The 21,519-nt window shown below is 46.7% G+C and overlaps 1 pseudogene; it reads right to left on the bottom strand.

Moving 5' to 3' along the window:
* The window catches only part of LOC138261821 (integrin beta-1-like), a 319,596-nt pseudogene that overhangs the window by 121,605 nt on the left and 176,472 nt on the right, over positions 1 to 21,519 (bottom strand).

Raw genomic sequence — 21,519 nt, 5'->3', positions numbered from 1 at the left:
ACATGTTGTGCACCCTTATACTATCTAATATCTGGGCATTGAAATGAAACTTGTTTACACCTGTACATGTTTCTGGATGTTAACCTTAGAGATAACAACATTGAACTAAAGCGGCTTATTACCGTACAATGGTGGTCATTCTGACCCTGGCGGTCTTTGACCGCCAGGGCGGAGGACCGCGGGAGCACCGCCGACAGGCCGGCGGTGCTCCAATGGGGATTCCGACCGCGGCGGTAAAGCCGCGGTCGGACCGGCACCACTGGCGGGGTCCCGCCAGTGTACCGCCGCCCCATTGAATCCTCCGCGGCGGCGCAGCTTGCTGCACCGCCGCGGGGATTCCGACCCCCCCTACCGCCATCCAGATCCCGGCGGTCGGACCGCCGGGATCCGGATGGCGGTAGGGGGGGTCGCGGGGCCCCTGGGGGCCCCTGCAGTGCCCATGCCACTGGCATGGGCATTGCAGGGGCCCCCGTAAGAGGGCCCCTACATGTATTTCACTGTCTGCTGCGCAGACAGTGAAATACGCGACGGGTGCAACTGCACCCGTCGCACAGCTTCCACTCCGCCAGCTCGATTCCGAGCCGGCTTCATCGTGGAAGCCTCTTTCCCGCTGGGCTGGCGGGCGGTCTGAAGGCGACCGCCCGCCAGCCCAGCGGGAAAGTCAGAATTACCGCTGCGGTCTTTCGACCGCGGAACGGTAATCTGACGGCGGGACTTTGGCGGGCGTCCTCCGCCGCCCGCCAAGGTCAGAATGAGGGCCAATATGGTCAAATGATAATTTCCCCAACATTGTTTTGGGTATCCATAATGTTTTGATGTAAATGTGCATCTAGAACAGTTTTTACCTGCAAAACTGCTGTGAAAGGTAAGCAACGTTTTCCTTTTACAGTGTGAACCCATTCTATATTCCTGTGATGTACACAGATTGGAAAGCAGTGTTTCATATGGCACTCTGGTGGACATGGAATGAGAGAGTTGAAAATCACACCTGCCACCTTCCAGAGGGTGATGAACCAAGTACTTTCAGGTCCGGACATTTCAGAGCAGCTTCTCTTGTTGATATAGTTGTATTCAGTCCCACCTAGGAGATTCACGGAGTCCACCTCAAGGAAGTGCTCCTGCCCCTGCATCAGGCAGGTCTAACTGTCAAGTCAAGGAAAGCAAATACCATATAGGGCAAAGCTCTGTTGGGCCTCCAAGTTGGAGACTGCCATGTGGAACTTCTCCTTCTCAAGACCTAAGCAATTCTAACCTCGGAAGCTCCTAAGACAATGACCCAAGTTACTGCCTTTCTTGGTCTGACTGGGAATTACAGAAGGTTTGTAAAGGGTTATGGTGCCATAGTGGCACCAGTAGCTGAACTTAACTAAACGAAGAAACCCAGAAATGTAATCCCGACTCAGCAGTTTCAAAAGGCTTTTGACACCATCACGGAAGCTCTGTGCTCAGTTCCTGTCCTAAAGGCACCTGACTTCAGTAAGGAATTCATTGTTCAGGCAGATGCCTCGGAACACAGGACTTGGGCAGTGTTGTCATAAGTGAATGATTTGGGCCAGGATCAGCCAGTTGCCTGCATCGCAGTAGACCCCTTCCCAGAGAGCAGTGTTGGAATGCCATTGAGAGGAAAGCCTTTGCTGATGTTTGGTCCCTGAAGAAGCTGAGTCCCTACCTGATTGGGAGTCACTTCAGAGTTCAAACTAACCACAGACATCTCAGATGGCTGATGTAGATGACAGGAGAGAACTCCAAATTGTTGAGGTGGTACATTTCCCTACAGAACACAGATGCCATAGTGGAACACAGACTTGGGACTGACCATGCCAATGCAGAAGGCCTTCCCAGGTTCTTGCACTTATATGATGAGAACTAACAGGATAAGGGCTAGTTGCTTATCACTTTTTGTCTGTAGGGGGGCCATGTAAGGAAAAGCCTATTTTTGGATGCCAACACCAAGTTTTTTAACTGAAGTTTCTGTTTTGTTGCCTCAGAGTGCACCAAGTCCTGCTAATCAGACCTTGGTACCAGTGCCCTGAACATAAATATGTATGCTGAATTGGCATATACCCAATTGACATAGGCCAACCTACCTTTAAATCCCTAAAATATAGTACCCAGGGCTTGTACGTTAGAGTGTCCCCTCAGCTACTGCTGCGTTCGTTGAGCCACCCTGACTGGGATAAGGTAAAACTTGGCTTCCAATCAGCAATTGCAGATTGGAAGGGTAGTTTAAAATTGCTGTATCAACTCTGCCATCTAAGGTTATCTCTAAACCATGTCCTACCTTTTTAATACATTTAAGTCACCCATAAGGCAGGCCTAATGAGCCCTAAGGCAGGGTGATGTGTATTAGGAAGTGGAACATATTTTTGAATATGTTACAATTTTAAAAACCTGCAATTATCATTTTTACTGTGGAAAAGGATAGTAGCCCCTTTAGAGAGTGCAGAGTAACAGGATGACACACCAGCCTTGCCAACTTTCGACTAAGACTACTCAAGTTGATACTGTAAGGTATCAACAACTTGTTACATTAATCCTGACTTGATGCCCAAGTTGAAATTGAAGTAACTGTTGCAGTGTGCAACTTTTATAGACTTACCACTTTGTTTCCCTATACTCTCTCCTCTGCTCCTGCAAGAGGTTTGTCCCTGAGACGACTTTCTGCCCACCTAGGTAGACCTACTAATGACTCCCAGGAAAGGAAAGGATAGCAGCCTGCACAGGAGAGAGGTTTTACCTCTCCCGGCAGGAAGCCACACAGGTGTTAGCCCAAAAGGTGAGCTTCAAAAGGTAGAGTCGTCTTTGAAGAGCAAATGGGGACACTTGGGAGCAAGGGCTGCCCTACTGTTTAAGTATAAAGGTTGGCATTTAGGAAGGAGATGGGAAACGAGTTGCCAAACTGGTTTCTCAGGGGTGAGTAGCAGGGGTGTGTAGCCCCCTTAGTAGCCACAACTCTTGGGAGTGGGCAGAATGGCGCATACTGGGGCAGCCAGATACCACATTTCTCAGGAAGTAGTCATCAGAAGGGAGGGAACTTAGTAGCCCATTGACTATCAAACGCATCCTATCCTGAGGGCATTTTTTGAGCATACGTAGGGCATTGCTGGTACGCAGAACTCAGATCTCGACTGGACTGGAAGAAGGACTGCCTTGCTTCACCAAGAACCCAACAAAAAGAGGATACACTTGTGTGGCTTGAAACTGCTTAGACTGGTGGCTACTAAGGGAGAAGGGACTCTGCCTGCTCGTAAAGAAGTAGTTTCTGGTGCTCACCTGAAGCAAGGGTAAGCTGGTGGACCTCCTGTTCACAACACAGCACCACAACAGCAGCTGAAGTAGCCTTTTGGGGCAAAGTGTTGGCCCATATTTTCACAACACAGAAAAAACCTGCAGTGCAGCACCAGAGGGCAGGACCAGATACTAAAAGCTGCACCCACATTATTTCAATGCAGGAGAGTCTGAGTGAAGCCTGGTTTCCCAGAGGAAGAGATATCACACAGGAAAGGATTTGGATGCAACCGTGATACCGGGCAACTGACAGCTCATTGGCAAATGGAATTCTGCCAGGACAGAGAGGACCTTTGAGGGACGCTGAGCACTGTGGCTAGGTCTGCCCCACCTCGCTGGAGGACCAAGGAGTATCCGCAGAAAGACACCTTGTGAACCGCATCGCATCCACAGCATCTTCAGCATTCTGTATCTCTTCCATCTATAGCAACCTACAGCAAGCAATAAAAGTGCCTGGAACTGCCTGAAGACATTCTCTTCTGCCGAGGTAAACATTTGTGAGGTCCTTACTGGTCTCACTAACTGCTCCATGCCAGAGTTGTTTGCCCGAAGTAAATAAGACCGCAACAGAACTAGTTAAACATTTCCCTAAAAAAATGTTCAAGTGTCAAATTCCTTGAATTTGCAAATGCTTATTCCCAGTTAAGTGAAAATGTGCGTATTTACTGTACCTTGTCATTGCTATATCTATGGAACCCTCTGGTGGATCTTATTCATTGGAACGAGTTACTTACCTACAGTAACGCCTTATCTGTAAAGACTATGGCCCTCATTACGACCCTGGCGGTCGGTGATAAAGCGGCTGTAATACTGCTAACAGGCCTGCGGTAAACAAAATGGAATTATGACCACGGCGGAAACCACCCAGACAGACAGCCATTTTAACACACCGACCGCCACGGCGGTAGCAACAAGCATCGCGGTGGTAACCGTCAACAGCCAGGCGGAAGACAATGTACCACCCACAGTATTACAACAGGCCTAGCCACCACCTTTTCCGGGGCGGTACCAACGACATCAAAAGCACAGTGGAAACAGAACACAGAAGGCAAAGGACTCACCTCTGGAGACTCAAGGAAGAACCACAACGCCATGGAGCCCGAGTTGCACACATTTCCCCTGATTGTATATCTCCTCATTCACTACAAACAGCAACACCGGTGAAGATGACCACGGTAAGTACTACCGCCTAGCACACAAGGGAGGGGGGAGGAAAAAGAGAGTGACACACACACGCAACACACAACACTCCCACCCCCAACACCATACACACAAACAGATGCAGTAACATTACATATACACTCCGTACCCCTCAGGAATAATGCATGGACAAAAGGAATTGATTAAAGTGAGTGTAATAAGATAAACTACAAGAAAACCATACTTCAAAATCAAAACAGTATATACATATATACAAATGGAGGGACACTGCCCAGTCCTCAATGTCCGTGGGCCACAGGGCCACATAACATAGGCCAAGGCCCCACTTGACTCCTGCAACAACATGGAGAGAACACTCCTGGGGTATCAGGTCGAAAATACACAGGCACCTCAGGGGGACGGGGAATCGGGGGGCACCTCACCTGGAAGATGGTACAACACCACTGCTCCTGGAGGGGGTTACATGCCCTGTGCTTGGTCCTGGGGAGTGCAAAGCCACAGTCTCTCAAGTGGGTGGTTTGCCCACTGCTTGGTCCTGGGGAGTGCAAAGCCACAGTCTCTCAAATGGTTGGTTTGCCCACTGCTTGGTCCTGGTGGGTGGTTTGCCCACTGCTTGCTCCTGGGGAGTGCAAAACCACAGTCTCTCAAGTGGGTGGTTTGCCCACTGCTTGGTCCTGGGGAGTGCAAATCCCCAGTCTCCCAAGTGGGTGATTTGTCCACTGCTTGGTCCTGGGGAGTGGAAAGCCACAGTCTCTCAAGTAGGTGGTGTGCCCACTGCTTGGTCCTGGGGAGTGAAAAGCCACAGTCTCTCAAGTGGATGGCTTCTTCCACTGGTTCTAGAGGGGGCCTTGTGCCCAGTGTGCTTCATCCTGGCAAGGAGGGGGTGAGTGGATGGCTTCTTCACTGGTTCTGAAGGGGGCCTTGTGCCCAGTGTGCTTCATCCTGGCAAGGAGGGATGAGTAAATGGCTTCTCCACTGGTTCTGGAGGGGGCCTTGTGCCCAGTGTGCTTCATCCTGGCAAGGAGTGGGTGAGTGGATGGCTTCTTCCACTGGTTCTGGAGGGGGCATTGTGCCCTGTGATGCAGGTCTTGGGGAATGCAAGGTCACCTGGGTGTCAGACCCACAGGATTTGCAGGGGCCAGGACGCACTACAGCCCATGGAGGTAGGGCTACACACTGCCCGCCGGCGGAGACAGCTGTTCAGTGGTGGCAGTGGCGGTGCTGGTGTCGGGATGCCAGTGGTGGGGGGAGGCTCTAGCCCTTTCCCTGCAGCCTCAGACAGCTGAACTGCCATGGTTGGTGGTGGGGCTCAGAATCAGTCCCAGCACCAGGCCTCCTGTCCGTCCTGCCTGCAGGTGCAGGCCCTTTGCCCTTCCCCTTGGCAGCTGGTAGTGCCTCCTTGACCTTCCCCTTGGCAGCTGGTGCAGGCACACTGTCAGTGCTGATGGTAGGTTCCCTGGAGCCTCTCCCACCTGCAGTAGCTGCAGACACTACTATGGCTGTGGACTGGGTGGCTGAGGTGCTAGGCTGGGTTCTGACCACCCTGGCCAGATGTGAAGGACGGAAGGGGGGAGGGGTAGGGAAGAGGTCAACAGCAGAGAGGAAAAGCTTCTTAGGGACACTAGGGCAGGAAGAGGGTGAAGGTTTGGGAGTGGAGGAAGAGGGAGTGGTTGTTGGAGGTATCTGTCTGGTGTGTTTGGGTGAAGGTGCATGGGCTGGATGCTGTTGTGAGGTGGATGGCTGTTGGGTGTCTGAGTGCTTAGAGGTCAACAGCAGAGAGGAAAAGCTTCTTAGGGACACTAGGGCAGGAAGAGGGTGAAGGTTTGGGAGTGGAGGGAGTGGTTGTTGGCGGTATCTGTCTGCTGTGTTTGGGTGAAGGTGCATGGGCTGGATGCTGTTGTGAGGTGGATGGCTGTTGGGTGTCTGAGTGCTTAGAGGTCAACAGCAGAGAGGAAAAACTTCTTAGGGACACTAGGGCAGGAAGAGGGTGAAGGTTTGGAAGTGGAGGAAGAGGGAGTGATTGTTGGAGGTGTCTGTCTGCTGTGTTTGGGTGAAGGTGCATGGGCTGGATGCTGTTGTGAGGTGGATGGCTGTTGGGTGTCTGAGTGCTTGCGTTTGTGTACCTTAGGAGGGGTGCACACAGTGGGAGAGGACACAGGGGACGTCTGCATGAATGTGTGGGTGGTGACTGCCAGTGAGGTGTGATGGGGTAGTGGATAAGGATGTAGTGCATGCAGGTATGAGTGGAGACGCTACTGGGAGGGTGGGGGATGACAAGGAGGAGGGGGACACAGTGGAGGCAGTGGGTGTTGTTGTGTCTGCATTTGGAGGGTGTTTGTGTGAGTGTCTGTGGGATGATGTGTGGCGCTTGTGTTTGCCTGAGCCACTCCTGTGTGTTGTCTTGGGTGCCTGCTGGTCTGAATGTGTGCTTGGGATAGGTTGGGGTTGAGGGGAATGGCACTGGGTAGAGGAAGTTGGAGTGGGGAGGCTAGAGACAGGGACAATAGCTGCCATCAGGAAGGAGGTCAGAGCCTGGATTGATCTCTGTTAGGCCGCCATGCCAGTGCGAATGTCTTCCAGGAATGCATTTGTTTGTTGCAAATGGCCTGCCAGCCCCTGGATGGCATTCACTATGGTTGACTGCCCAACAGAGATGGATCGCAGGAGGTCAATAGCCTCCTCACTCAGGGCAGCAGGGCTAACTGGGTCAGGGCCTGAGGTGCCTGGGGCGAAAGAGATGCCCACCCTCCTGGGTGAGCAGGTACGGGAAAGATGCTGAGGGGCTGCTGGGAGGGCGGTGCTGGTACGGGGGTGGCGGCTGTAACTGTAGTTAGGGTGGGCACAGAGATGTCCGCCACTATCAGGGAGCTTCCATCGGAGGAGGTATCACTGTCCGAACTGTCCCCTCATGTCTCTGCCGTGGTGCTCCCCTCGCCTTCCGTCCCACTGGTGCCCTCACTGTCGGTGGATTCGGCCTCCTGGGCCCTGTGGGAGGCAGCTCCCTCTGTCGCCGGTGTCTCTGCTCCTCCGCCAGATGATGCTAATGCACATAAGGACAGGGTGACAATACAAAAAGGGGGTGGATGAGACAAAGGATACACTTGGTCAATAGCAGCAATAACACCACTGCTGGTGTACACGACACACACACATACAGGGAACAGCCCTACGCACTAGGCAATGCACTACCAGTCACAATGCTAGTCACCAGCCCATGGACAGGAAGACCCACAGTAGTGGATGCCTACTAGCTTGGTTGGAGGTGGTGTTCATCAGCCCACGCCCAATATGGATCCTACCCTGCGCCTGGCCTAGGGGCACCCACAGGCCCACATCCCCCACCCAGAGACCACGCACAAGTAGTATATAGGGAAACTGTACTCACCCCCTTGTAGCTGCTGTGATGCCCTCAAGTGCCCATCCAGCTCCAAATAGGCCACCGCCAGTATGCGGGCCATCAGGGGGTCAGGTTTCGACGGGCACCCCTTCCTCTTTAGGAGGCAATCCCCTGCTGGGCCTCCTCCGTCTTTCTTGCCCAGCGTCTCAAGTCCTCCCACCGTTTGTGACAGTGGGTGCTCCGCCTGTCGTAGACCCCAAGGGTCCGCACGTCTTTGGCGATGGCACGCCATATACCCTTTTTCTGATGGGCGTTGACCTGCAGAAAAAGATACATTGAAAAAGGTATCAGTCATACCGTCTGGCCTGTTATACTCATGGCCCACCATAGCCCTCACATCCCCTTGCGCACAGACATTGCCCACCATACATGCATTACGTTGTCCAGAACCCTTCCACCAACCCCACTACACGAGGTCCTCACACACAGCACTCCATGCATCCATGCCCCTTGCATCGTGCTCACAGTGTACTCGCCTATTGGTATGGAGGCTAATACAGCATTTGGTACTGGGGTAGGACCCCATCCACCAGTCTCTCCAACTCCACAGTGGTGAAGGCAGGGGCCCTTTCCCCAGCGACATGAGCCATGGTTGATTCCAGACACAGGTCACAGCAGCACTTTCAGTGTCGGTCCTCTCCTGTTGAAGGTCAGGTAGCAAGTGAGTGAACCTATAGAAAATAGCGGTCACGTCCACGGCGGTGCGTACCATCGGTGTACATCACCGTTGGCCACTGTAACCCATAAGGCCCATAGACAACCAATGAGGTGATGCACAACGGTACTCGACCGCCTCCCGCAACGGCGCACAACGTCAGCGGAATTACCTAATTTCCTCCTGTCCCTCCAAACAAGACAGGCGGATGCCATTTCAAGGGCGGGGCAGGCCTTGGCTCCTAACTGTCACAGTACACATAGGCACCATTTGGGCCTATCCAATGTCATACTGTAACAGTCACAACATGCAATGCAGAGTAGTGTTTGGAAATGTGGAATACTGACCAGCTGCTCACCGTTTTGCCCCCTAGATTACAATCGCTGTGGATGAGTAGGAGATGGAGACATCCCCCCGTGTACAGACCGCTGGTGGACTTGGCAACAATGGAGGACAGGCACATTATCCTCATCTATAGACTTGACAGGGCCACAATCACAGAGCTGTGTGCCCAATTGGAGCCTGACCTGATATCTGCTATCCATCACCCCACTGGGATCCCCCCTCTTGTGCAAGTCCTATCTGTACTCCATTTCTTGGCAACTGGCTCCTTCTAAGTGACAGTGGGCTTGGCAGCAGGAATGTCACAGCCAATGTTCTCAATAGTGCTAACCAGAGTGTTGTCTGCCCTGATTAAACACATGTGCAGCTATATCGTTTTCCCCCAGGTGGAGGATTTGGCCACAGTGAAAGCTGACTTCTATGCAATGGTACATATCCCCAACATTATTGGAGCAATTGATGGTACATATTTTGCATTTGTCTCCTCCCCGGAGAAATGAACAGGTGTTCAGAAATTGAAAGAACTTTCACTTGATGAATGTGCAGATAGTGTGCCTGGCGGACCAGTACATCTCCCATGTCATTGAAAGTATCCTGGCTCTGTGCATGATGCCTATATCCTGAGGAATAGCAGCATCCCATATGTGATGGCTCAACTCCAGAGGCATCAGGTGTGGCTAATAGGTGAGCCCTGGTTCCCACCCAGTGGATGTTGGTGTATGGGTATGGTGTGGGCCCTAAGGGTTAGTGTGTGTCTAACAGGTGTCCCTCAATATTTGCAGGTGACTCTGGTTACTCCAACCTCTCATGGCTAATGACCCCTGTGAGGAATACCAGGACAAGGGCAGAGGAACATTACAATGAGGCACATGGAGAATAATAAAGAAGACATTTGGCCTCCTGAAAGCCAGGTTTCGGGCCTGCATCTAAGAGGATCCCTGTGCTACTCACCCAAGAAGGTGTGCCAGATAATCATGGCATGCTGCATGTTGCATAACCTTGCCTTGAGACGCCAGGTGCCTTTTCCGCAGAAGGATGAGGCTGGAGATGGGCGTGTAGCAGTAGTGGACCCTGTGGACAGTGAAGATGAGGAGGCAGAGGATGAGGATGAGGACAACAGAACAGCTATTATACAACAGTACTTACAGTGACACACAGGTAAGACACTGTAACTTCACTTTGCATTGACAGTTTTGTATTTGACATTGTACATGGCAGCCAGATTTTCCCACTTCTATGGCCACTTACTGTACCCTTTGGCATCTCTATTTTCAGATATCTGTGCCCCACTCTGGCACCTGGTGTGTTGAGTGCAGCCAACTACAGGTCATTCCTATGTATGCATTACTGTACAGTTGTATTGCAGTGTTTAAACCATGTTAAACGAATACACAGTTGAATCATTTGACATACTCCATACTTGTATTTTTTCAAAGGGTGTTTATTTAAGTGCTAAGAGGTAGAAGGGGATGTGCAATGGGCGGGGGAATGATGGAGGAAAGTCCAGGATAGAGTCCAATCTATTTGTATCACAGGTGCATTGTCCAAGGGGACATAGGAAGGGGAGCAATGGCAGTTCAAGGTGGACAGGGTGACAGAGTGGGTCACAAGGGTGACAATCAGGAGAGTCTTATTTCCTGGCGGGGGTCTTGGCAATGTTCTCTGGCTTCTGCCTGTATCACAGGGACCGTTTGTGGGGTGGTTCTCCTTCTTCAAGGGGAGGGGTGCTTGTGGCCTGTTGTTCCTGTGGCGGGCCTCCTGTCCTCTAGTGGAGGTGGAGGGCTCTTCATCGGTGTGGCTAGTGTTAGGGGCCCGGTGGTGTGCCACTGCCTACCTCATGGTGTTGACTTTGTCTGCCAGCACCCCTGCAATGGTGACCAGGGTGGTGTGGATGTCCTTCAGGTCCTCCAAGATCCCCAGGTATTATCCTTCTTGCAGCCGCTGGGTCTCCTGCAACTTGTCCATTATCTGGCCCATCCTCTCCTGGGAATGGTGGTATGCTCCCAGGACGTTGGTGAGTGCCTTGTGGAGAATCGGTTCCCTGGGCCTGTCCTCCCCCTGTCACACAGCAGTCCTCCCAGCTTCCCTGTTGTCCTGTGCCTCTGTACCCTGAACCTTGTGCCCACTGCCACTGACCCCAGGTCCCTGATCGTCCTGTGTTTGTGGGGTTTCCTTGAGTGAGGGACCTGTGGGGATGTAAATGCAGTGTTATAGTTTCTGTGTGTGACATCTTGTGCATGGGTGTGTTGCCATGTATGGTTGTGATTGCCCTGTCAACTTTGCCTTGTGTGAGTAGTGATTTTGAGGGCTAGGTGATTTATGTGCATGATTTAGTGATGGGTGTCCATGCAGGTCTGTGATGGGGGTCCATGCATTGGTGTTGCATGCAGGGCTTGGTATTGGGATGGGTGGGTTGTGATGGTGGGGTATATGTGAGGTGGTGGAGTGATGGGGGTGAGGGTGAGGGTTTGTGATGGCATGCAGGTAGGGGGTTGATAGTAATAGAGATTTGACTTGCCAGAGTCCAGTCCTCTTGCTACTCCTGCCAGGCTCTCAGGATGCTGTATTGCCAAGACTTGCTCCTCCCATGTTGTTAGTTGTGAGGGAGGAGGTGGAGGTCCACTTCCAGTCCTCTGTACATCTATCTGGTGTCTTGCAACCACGGAACGCACCTTTCCCCATAGGTCGTTCCACCTCTTCCTGATGTCGTCCCTTGTTTTGGGGTGCTGTCCCACGCCGTTGACCCTGTCCACGATTCTCCTCCATAGCTCCATCTTCCTGGCAATGGATGTCTGCTGCACCTGTGATCCGAATAGCTGTGGCGCTACCCGGATGATTTTCTCCACCATGACCCTTAGCTCTTCCTCTGAGAACCTGGGGTGTCTTTGTGGTGCCATGGGTGTAGTGTGTGTGGTGTGTTTGAGGGTGTGTGGGGTGATGTGTTGGGGTGTGTGCCGTGAGGTGCGCGGATGGTGTATGGGTCATGGTGTTCTGTGGCTCTGGTTCTGTGGGTGCTCTTGGTGTGTCTCTCTCTCAGTTGTCAATTTTTGGGAGTCGTAAAGGGTTGTGGGCAATGTGTGTGTGTGTGTTTTTTAGTGGTGTGGGTGTGGTGTATGTATGTGTGTCAGGTGTGTGTTATTCAAATTGTCCAATGTGCTGTGGTTTTGTATGTGTGTGTGTATTTTGAGCGCGGCGGTATGTACCGCCAATGGTTTACCGTGGTTGAATGTCCGCTGCTGTGATTTGTGGGTCATAATGCTGTGGGCGTAGTTCTGTTTGTATAACGGTGTGGATTTTGCTACAGCCAGTTTATTAGTGACCTTTGGACTGGCGGACTTGTGTGTGTGTCTGTATTGTAAAGGATTGCTATGTGTGGGTCATAATATGGGTAGCGGTAAACCGTGGCGGCGGCGGTATTTTGGCGGCAGTCGGGATGGCGGTAAGCGGGACTTACTGCCAATGTCATAATGAGGGCCTATATCTAGTGTAGGCATCAGACTTGATCCAGAAGATTTTTCATAAGCACTACACCTGCTTGTCATTAGGTGGCATCCATCGGCTCTGTGTCCGTCGTCATTGTGTGGCATTGAAATGAAGTTGCAGTCCCTATACAGACGCCACCCATGTGTGTTGATGTCAGTTTCTTTTCCTAACTTTCCACACCAGAAGTGTGAAGCCATGAAGAACACTGACATCACTGCCTGATCCCTTTCCACCAAAACTTCAAAGACAAACCACTCCTGTGTTGGCTCCAGAGGTCTGGACTTCCTCCTTTTTTGGGGGGTAGGGGGTTTGGGGATCTGGGATGACCCAGTTCAAGTGCAGTAAGACAAGCAAATTGTCAGATGTGCATTTCTCCCATACCCTTCTCATTCCCAGGAACTGAGGTGAGTCAATAACTGATAATAGCTAATGGGGGTAGAGGGTGTTCAAATATGACATAGCCTGAAGTTTCATAAAATGTTTTAGTTTGGGAACTGCCAATTTACAGTCCTGCATGTGTTACCCGAGTTTGACACTTTTCTGGGCTGTGTAGGCCTAAGTGGAGCGAAACTGCACTTAAGGGCAGCTATCCCCTATAGGTATATTATTTTGAAAGCACTACAGATTTTCAACAGAAGGTCATATAGGAACATAAAATTCAGGGTATCACTCACATAATAATGGCTCATCATGTACATGTTGTTTTCCAGGTGACATTTGCCATCATTTGGTAAAACGTTTCCACCACGTTTACCATCACCAGCAAAATGAAAACCAGCATCAGTGGAAAATACCAACAAACGAGTAACATTTCTCCAACCGATTTGTTCCTGTGAACAAAATAAGCAAATGTATGAGTTTTGTATAAAGAATGACCAAATATCATCCAATAAATGATAAGCAACACCAATGAAAATATTACTGAAAACAAGTAAATTCATTTTACTGCAAACAAAATATTATCCATTGTAAATGTTTTAACAAAGCAAATCAAACAACTTCAAACTCACTATGTGCATAAATCTGCAAAAATATCTTGTTTGCAACAGCATGTCATACACTACACAGTACACTGCATTAAGTCCCATAAAAATAAAATGTTGAAGACAAAATGTATTGACCTACTAAGCCGGCTCTGTATGATCTAATAAACTAGAACCAATTGTGTCTGCTATTTAGTGTGTTTAAGTCCATTACTGAATCCTGCTCTACCAATAGAGGCAATTCCATTTCTCAAGAGATTGCATCAATCTTGTTCACTCTAATGTTCAATGGGAGGCATGCTTCAATATTTTAAGGCCAAACTCAAAGAGCTGCTGCTATTACATAGGCCATTTTCAGGCCCCTCTATGTTACGCGCATTAAATGTCAAGAATCTGTTAATAGTGCTGGCCCCTTCAGATACCTCTGTAAAAAAATGTTTTACAGAGATTTTCATTTTTGATTTGTGTTTTTGGATCAATGGAGAAATAATGTAGCTTGGATAGACATTACTAATCTGGGCCGATTTCTTCTGGATGACATTTTTTAAAATAGCCAATGTGTTGTAGTGATGATGTAATATGTCAGGAACCATGAGACCTATATACTTCATTCTGGTATCAAAACATAGGTTTTGGGGGTTAACTAGTCTTTAAGGGACAGAAAATAACTCCTCATATCCTCATAGCAACCATTCCATCATTTTCCAGAACGGTGACTCTACAATTATGTTTTTTAGCCATCATTTTGGTAATTTATTTTAATATTGTTTTTGTTTCAGATTTTCCGTTGATTCAAATTTGTAAATGTGAGCGAAGCAGGTGATAGCAGAAGATCTTTACCTACTGACAGAGTGTTGTTAACTACAAAATCTGAGGACTCCTTCAACCAAGAAAAATGTGTCATACGCCAAACTAATCTGAAAAAAAAGCTAACATCAACTGTTGCTAGACAGAAGAGAGTTCAAGATGCTGCAGCAATACAGCAAGAGGAAGTTCACAAAAGATTGAAACTGTAGGCTGAAGAAGATCAAACATTTTAGCACTGGAACAACAATTGCTACAAGTCATATACAATGGAAACAATCCTGGAAAACAAATGTCACAAAATAGCCAAAACCAGCGAATCACAAGAATCCAAGTCTTCTGAGAACGTGACGACAACCAAACCCAATGCCCATCCACATAGAAGATCGATGGATACCCCTTATCCACTGCCAACAACTGATCAGAAAGCAGTGGATTTTCAATGTGTTATCTGTGGTGTAGCCAGAACTAGGGTCAAAGGGGCTGATGAAATAACAAAGTACAGAGTATGTGGGTCTCAAAGGGCAAACATGTTTTTATCTGCAGCTAGTTTCTTCCAAGATTATGCTTTCAGCCAAGTAGCTGATCCAAACAGCGAGGTGAATGTATTTGCAGTGGATTTTTATGGCGAACTGAACTGCATGCGTGCATACTTTCGAAAATATGAATGTTCAATGAGCTCCCAGCAGCAACGTAACTGCCACCCTTCAATTAAGTTTGCACTCTTTGAAAAAGCAAATGAAGTTTTAAAGCCACTCTTGAGTGCTGGCTACGGGTTCACACTTAGTGAGATCAGAGAAATAATGGTCAACATTGATGAAACTGTATTGATCCATAATAAAGAAATTACGATTTTTCTCGTGAGAATGTACAATGACAGATTTTTTTTGTCAGTCTAACAAAAAGAATAAGCCACTTTGGTGTTCTCAGTTGAGTTAACTCCTGTAGTTCTTGCTGCCAAAATAAGATGACAGGATGCAGTAAAATAAGCAGGAACCATATTAAGAACCGTCCTGAAAGATTTACATTTTGGACTTAATGACAACTTTTGTGATACCCCAGTGCTCCGCAAATCATGGGAGTCAATAAGAATGCCTGACATTGTCTTAATATTTTTTATATCATTGTTTAATATCAGCAAAGCAAAACTGTTGCAAACTAAAGTCCTTGAGTTCGGAACAGAAGCCAACAACATTGATGGTGGCTTTGAAGATATAAAAGAAGCAGCAAATTGGAGGAAGCTGACCTTGTATTGTGCCACATGTTGAATAGGCTCTTCAAAATGGTTCCAATCGAGCCATTGTACTGTCAAAAGACACAGATGTTATCATTGTGGTACTTACATTTGTTGCAATGTTCATAAGTCAAGGATTGTCAGAGTTATGGATACGTTATGGAACAGTTGAGAAAAGACACCTAATCCCGCTTCATATTCTGTACAAGAAACTTGACTCAGAGATGCCCAGCGTTCTTATCAAGGCACATATTTTAACAGGTGATGATACTATGAGCAAAATTGGAACAAAGCTTGGAGTTTTAACTGCTGAACCTGTGAAGTTCCTAAAATGATTTACTGAGACAGAAGAAGAATGTGACTTTAAAGACGTAGAAAAATACCTTGTGCGAGTGTGGAAAACAACTTCTGACTACCACACATTTGACGATCCACTAAGTAACCTTCTGCTGATGTCATATTCTGAGTGTGGACACATTAAAAGAGCGTTTTACTTGATAAGAAGATGTGTAAATGTTTTGAATCTCTAAGTATATACGTACATATGTATAGAAAGATCTGTGTGAATGTGGTTCGGAAGATATTGATGGAGTGCTAAAACCTATAAAATTTCTAAAGCCTCTACCCACAGAACTTAAACGTACACGTTGTTGCAAAACCTGTGTTACAAAAAGATGTCCCTGACGATACGTTCTTTTCTAATGTTCAACATTCTGCAAATGTACTACGAATGATTGCCGAAACAAATAAATAAAGCAAACTATGAAAGTGTGTCTCAAACAGGAGTGATAAACATATTTTTTTTTATATTCAGATCATAAGCATTGTTTGGTGTATACATAAAAGGATTAAAAACCACTATTATTTATTTCATTTCTATACATGTCTCTTTTTCCTCAATTATAGCTGCCGTTTTGGAAAATAGCGGAAAGGTTGCTCTGAGGAGTTATTTTCTGTCTCTATTAGGCAACTTGAGCCCCCAAACCAATTTTGTGGACACCAAAATGAAGGATATAGGTCTCAAAGCTCCTGAAATGTTACATCATCACCGCAACACATCTGCCATTTTTAAAAATGTTGTCCAGAAAAATTGGGCCCGGATCAGCAAAGTCTACCCAAGCTAAATTACTTCTCTAATGGTCCAAAAACACAAATCACAAATTGAAATCTCTGGACAACAATTTTTTTTACGGAGGTATATCTGGGGGCTGGGATTATATATTATAAAATCAGGCAGACTCTAGCCTGCTGTGATAACTTCAGTCACTTACCCAAAGACTGGTTGCAGATGGATTTCTTTAATGCGGTCCAACAGGACTTGAGAGAGGCCACGATGTAGACCACCAAAACTAATGCCTTTGCCGGAAGATCAGTTATGCATTACACAATCATTTCAATTTGTGCTTCAGTCAATGTACAGTCGGTATGGGTCTTTCTCAAACCACAGTATGGACACATGAATTGGGTCGGAACCACATCAGAAATGCACCAGAATTAAGACATATCTCACCTGATAGAAGACTCAACCTCTGCATATATTGAGTAACTAATGACAGACCCTTACATCTGCTCAGTCAACTTATCAAAAGTGAATTCCCTGACAGGGCCTTTTACAGGAAACTTGAGACAAGTACATTTTGGATTTCAACTTTTGGCAAAGAAGCCTATAAATGCAATACTTTTGGAAGGAGCCAGCGTGAATACCAAGTTGCAACTCCTATTCTTTGAAGTCCAAGTCTTGATTTAATGTCCATGAGAGATGGTGCAAATAGCCCCGGAAGTTAACATGTCTAGGGCAATTATACAGACATCATGTGCAACTCCAGTCTCAATCTCCACTGTTATGAGATGTGAAACAGTTTCCTCTCCCTTCTTATGTTTTCTCTGATATTTATGAAATTTGAATAGTCAACTTCTACTGAATGCCTGGGGCTAAGAATACTGATAATGCAAAGGTTTAGATAATCAGTTTATTTATCAACTCATGCGCTCTCTTCTGTCTAGCCACAGTTGAAGATAGCTTTTTTTCCGGCTTAGTTTGGCATATGACACATTTTTCTTGGTTGAAGGGGTCCTCAGATTTTGTACGATGAGGATGGACAATGTGAATGTAGGGTGCTTTCAGACAGTCATCAAGAACTAACCATTTACCATAGAAAGTGTGAAATACCTGCACTTGACTCAATCAAAATTTGTGTTTGTGAATGTGGTTCTATCCAAGGTAAACCAGAAGCATCATTCCATTTCTAAAACATTAATCACTTTGCATGGTTTAAGGAGAGCCCAAGTTGGTCTGACCACTTTTAAAGATGTACCTTTGAGAAAACAATTCCAGGATTCCTGAGCCAAAGTATGCTACTGCTACGCAGTGCAATCAATATCTAGTTTGAGGGAAGGAAACAGTATAGCAAATGTGCAAGACTAATAAAACATCTCTTGTGAACTGCTATCTAAAGAGATTATTAGAATTGTTTCTATTAGTCGAAGGAACCATCTTAATATACTCAAAGAAACCAACTAATGTATTTAAGTTGTCATTCTGTAACAATTCACCATAAAATATTCAAAGCAAGTGTTACTTACACCACAAACTGCAACCTGCATTATGGCATCAAGTCCACCTTCAGGAGAATCCAGATTGCCAGAAATGTGCTGTTTTTCAACAAGCTCACTGAAAAGACTGCCATCGCTCGTAAGATTAAGCACATTTTGGTAGCTAAAGGGGCTAGTGCAGTTTTGGTCACCACTGCAAGGGTTCGGGATCATAGCGGTGGTCGTACTGATGTGAGGCCTCACAGTTTTCCCCACAAAAGAACCAAAACCTAAAAAATTTAAAAAGATGAAAGAGGAGAGTTTACTATATTGGGAACATGATCAGATATTATATCATCTATGTACTAAGGTTGCAAATTGGCTGCTCTCCAGCTCTCAAATCATTTTTACAAGCCTTATGTCTGAACGGGTAAACTTTTACTCAAAACCCTACATTTGATTATATAAACATGCAAGTAACTTCTACAGCTCCTTTTCCAGATATTTCAATAATGAGTATATCAAACAACAGGGGTTCAGCACCTTACTGCCTTTTACACTTCAGCAGATTAACCACACTAAAGTATGTGTGGGGAAAGGGAATAGAGACGGAAATCTGTAATTTACAAAGCTCCAAACATACTGCTGGTAGAATTTCAGAATGAAAGAATAAAAATCATTTGACACAAGCCAACATTTCATATATTTAGAATGGATTCAGCATTTTCCTTAGGGTTTTGAGTACTGTGTGTAAAGAAGGTATCAGTAGTATGTATAATATGGAGCAAATTATTTAAAAAAGAGAAAGCTAATAAATTAAAACAAACTGGTGTGCACAAAGCAGACCTGTTCAAAGGCAACAAAACAATGAGTGAAATCCAATCAAACAACCTTCCGAAAAAGGCTTATGATAATCAACAGGATCCCTGAGCTACAGAAAAATGGAAACTAAAGTGGCAGTGGGAAGAGAAAAGGGTCCAGGAACTATAAGAATTTTTCACCTTATTAAACCCAAATCATAAGTGGCTGCCCTAATAAAGATGGAAAGCTACAAACATTTTGAGTCCCCCTGCTTGTCGCTCAATCATTCCATATCTGAGATCCATAAAAGATTTTGTGAACAAGATAAATTATTATTTTACATATTTTCTTCCTCATTTACATATTACCAGAAGTATTTAGCAATAAAAGAAATCTATCTTAGCAAGCATCAAATGCAGTATTCAGGCCCATAATGTTAAAAATAATCTGTGATGGATGGGCAATTGGCACACTGATGACAATTGACCGAAGTTCAGAATACTACACTCAGTCACACCCCTAAACCTGCCCCTGATGCCAATGCACAGAAGTATGCATGTAAGTATGCATTGCAAAATGGCATGCAAACAAGTTGGTACAAGAAATCAAGAACACTACAGGGGTAGAAAAGCATCCTGTTGGTGCCACTCTGGTATCTTCCTACTTGGAAACAGAATGGTGTGCTTACACTGCAGGCTGAAGTAAGACACGCTATACAAGACAATATGCATAGCGACAACAAAAGCTTTCTGTTCTGCATTCTACACTGCTCTTGAATACTCAAAATCCGTTACTAGGGATCTAGTAGAACAGTGCTTTGATTTGATCATTTAAGCATTTGTTAACTCTCTACTGGTTGCTATGCCACTTCCATTTTTGCTGCTGAAGGATATCTGGATCCATCACATTTTCGAACTACAGAATGTGCTAAAACTTCTATTATTAGACTCTAATCAAGCAGAGATGATAAAAACATTGGCAAATTCTGGCAATAGATCGGTAGACGCAACTTCTATTATATTCAAATACTACATTCAGTTTTTGACTGTAGCAACACACACATATTTTTTGCACCCTTTGATATAATTCTGCGCCACTTACACTTTTGAAAACTTATCTGCAAAAATGTCAACATTACAGTTTGGCTGAGTAGATTATTCAAGTTACTCAACCTGCAGGTCTAGTAACATTTTTATGATTTTTCTGGGCCTGACACAGTATTATATATTTATTTTTTAGATACCAGATCTTCGGGATCAGGTAAGTACTTTAGGCGTTTTTAGATTTTTACAGGTAAGCATTGGATAATCACAGTTGACAGATTTCAAGCATGACCCTCGAACGTGGTAATGTTATCCTATGGGAGAAACATACATTGCATACGTATACTTGCAAACGGTTGTAGAATATCTCCTTTAGGGGTTAAAGTAACCATCAAGGTCCAAGAAATCACCAGCAGTTTGGTTTGCACTGTCCTGGGCATTACGGGTGCACAGGTGGTGGTCACGTTGGTAGCCTCAAGCGCTATGCGGTTGAGCTGTCAAAGTTTAAAAGGACCTGTCAAACGACAGGTTCTGCAAGGAGTTACTTAAGGACAACTCCAGTGAAACTTAATAGAGGGCTCGATTTGTGGGGACCCCTAAGCCAAGGGGACACCAGCAGGAGACACGTTATTGGGCTGTCTGGATCGGGTGCAGAAGTGCCGGCTGGTGGGCCACTTGGAGATAGATATTCTCACAGTTTTCGGCAGTACCTGCAGAAGAAGAGAAAGAAATACAGCAAGATGACTTCTGGAGGGGAGGCCCTCGATGTAAAGGTAAGCTTTGGCATTGGTGGTGGTGTTCGGGCTGAACACAAACAAGCCTTGGTGCTGGCAACTGGTGGTGGTGCCTCAGGTATTGGTGCAGAGAGGCTCCGGGCCCGGTGGACCTGATGGTCCGTAAAACAGGAAAATGGTTGGTGTCTGCTGGTGCAGGGAAGTGGTTCCTCCACTCCAAGTGAGATGCTAGCCAATTGGTGAAGTCCTACAGGTCCTCTGAGGCTTTTGAAGGAAGCACATCTGCAGGACAAGTCGGGTCTTTGCGACTGTCGAGACAGGTGCAGGTAGGCAGCGTTTAGCGCCAAAGTCCACAGCTAGTTTATGGTTCTTGCACTGGTCAGCTCTTCTTTGTCCTTCTTCATTTTAAGTCAGTCGAATCTGAGCTCCTGGTGTCAGGGTCCACCTAATTACTGAATTTAGGGGCATTAAGGGGTGTGAAGGATCATAGTTAATGGGCAGCTTACTCTAGGTGTCATTATACCCTCTGTATGACCACTTCCTGTGGGGAGTGGGCATAACCCTGTTCCAGACTTCCTAATTCTAGCAAAAACAAAATGGTGGAACCATTCCTTCGTGGAGCACATCAGGCAGCCCACCTTAGGGGTATGACCAGCCTGGTGGTGCCACATACCTAATTGCATAGGTAATATCTTGCCTGTTCTGATGCTAAATGAGCCTCAGGGCAGGGGTGGCAACTCCCAGGCTTGGGGAAAGCTGTGGTCGCACATCAAAAGGCAGCAGGTGCTTTGAAAGCCCTGGCCTTAGTATGCAGATTCACTATCCATCCTATTGGAGAAGGTGTGGACACCTTCCCCTGGTGCAGGCATTATTTCTGGCCTCAGATCGCATGGGTTTTCACCTTGAGGGGGTAAAAAACTAGTCTGTGGTGGCAGGCTGGTCGATATCAGTGAGCAGCACACTAGAGGACTAGTAGGTTTTTAAAGGCACCTCTAAGGTGCCCTCTGGGTGCATGTCACAATAAATCTCATACTGGAATCAGTATGGGTTTATTGAGAAGAT

Source organism: Pleurodeles waltl, chromosome 10, assembly GCF_031143425.1.
Source record: "Pleurodeles waltl isolate 20211129_DDA chromosome 10, aPleWal1.hap1.20221129, whole genome shotgun sequence".
Classification (NCBI taxonomy): Eukaryota; Metazoa; Chordata; class Amphibia; order Caudata; family Salamandridae; genus Pleurodeles; species Pleurodeles waltl.
Note: the sequence above shows the minus strand (reverse complement) of the source record. Positions and strands in the feature narration are given on the sequence as shown.